Consider the following 1983-nt stretch of genomic DNA (forward strand, 5'->3'; position numbering starts at 1 on the left):
ACCGATGTAAACAGCAAACTACAGTACTATTAGCAGTACTTGTGATTTTACTACTAGACAGGTCACAGATATTTTAATAATATGCTGTGGTTATTGTTGATGTCTCAAAATACTGTTGATGTTTATCATTACATCCAAGTTATAGTAGAGATCTACCACTACTACATTGTTAAGAAGTATATATATTACTGTATCACACATTGGGGGTTTTTGTTCTCCATGTAATTGGTTTCATTTATAATATATATTTTATTTTATGCATTTAAAAATATTAAACTGAGAAGAAATCTGCAGGCTTCATCAGACTGCTAAAATGGTCCAAAGAACAAAAAAAAAGTTAAACTTTGGGCTCTGGAGCCAATGGTTCCTGGTTTTAGAATTTCACCTCTTAATAGCTTTATGAACCTGAGCAAGTTTCATAATTACTCTCTGCTTTGGAGTCATTATTTACAAAGTGGGGATCATAGTAGTATTTTCTGTGAAAGGTTTTATGAGGACTTAAAGATAAGGACAGTGTTAGATCTTTTATGATTAGCATTGAATGCATCTAGGAAGAAGAGTACAAGGCACCACGATAGGAAAAGCATGGTGAATTTAGCCAAAGTTTATTAACTGGGAAAAAATATTTCTACATGTTCTAATAAAATACAAAGCAGTGAGATTATTCGAATGCTCATAAAATCCTTGTAATTCACCCTAGAGTGGGAATAGAGATACCTCAGGAAGCTATGTAAGAGAAATATTTCTGGGAAGATTTCGTGGTTAGAAAGCCTGATGAACTATCCTAGTGCTTAGAACAGAGTATATACCTCTCCAGTATTCATGTTCCTCTTTGCTCTTTTTAAGATTTCAGGCGGACCATTCTTCTGACACATTATGTCTTTAGAAAGGTATCAAGCAACTGTTGATACAGTTGTGTTTTGCTAAGAAATGTTCAAACTGCCAAGACCTCCTTCATACATATAACATTATCAGCCAATCATACTTTTGTAGTTTCCTCAGTGGGAGTTTGATATACCCAAATCTTTTTTGCCATTTTTTTTATTGTCCTAATTGATTCCCTTTTAAAAATAGAAATGTATTATAATTTAGTCTTTAACAGATATGTATAATTTTTCTTGACTTGATAATCTGTGTTTTTCTGTGAGTGTTGTCAGTTTTTGAAGAGAAGCTAGAATAGTCATATGCTGGATGACAAAGGATGACTAGCCGGGGTTACAGAATCAAAAGTTGACGTTCATTTCTGTTAATTCTTCCAGAGTACTGTAGAGTACTTTATTTTGTAATGCACTAAGAGCTATTATTATAAGGCCCTGTGAGACCATTCGTATTAGAAACTGAACCATTACATCTGGAGGCACCAAACATCACGTTTAGAATCCTTCCTTTCTATTTGAGAGAAATCTACTCTGGAGTGGGGGAGGCATTTTATTCTGAAAAAATTTCAAACTACAGAGAAGTTGTAAGAATAGTATAATGAATTTCCATATGCTGTTCATCCACATTAACCGGTAATTGAAAGTTTGTCCTATTGATGTATCTTTCTATATAAAAAAATAAATATACATGTGTTTATTTTTGTCTGAATCAAGTTGGAAACATCAAGACCTTTCACCCCTAAATATCTTCATTACCTTAGAAGAAGCCTTCTCTCAGATAACCAATGTACAGTAATCAAATTCAGGCAATTTAATATTTGTACCTATACTGTTAACTGATAAAATGTTTGTATTTAAATTTTGTCATTGTCTCAATAGTGTCCTCTCTTTTCAGTGTAGGATTACAAATTTCTTTTAATTGTGATGCCTCTCAGTCTTTAATCTCTGAGGAGAGAGCTTTAAATTCAAGCTTTGGAGGTACTCTATTATTGTCTTTGTACTTACCACAATTGTGATATTTCAAGAACAATAACAGTGTCTGGTAGTATGTTTTAAATAGTTTATTTATTTATTTATTTTTAACTACCAAAACAATGGATGCTTA

The sequence above is a fragment of the Acinonyx jubatus genome, chromosome A2 (genome assembly GCF_027475565.1).
Source record: "Acinonyx jubatus isolate Ajub_Pintada_27869175 chromosome A2, VMU_Ajub_asm_v1.0, whole genome shotgun sequence".
NCBI lineage: Eukaryota > Metazoa > Chordata > Mammalia > Carnivora > Felidae > Acinonyx > Acinonyx jubatus.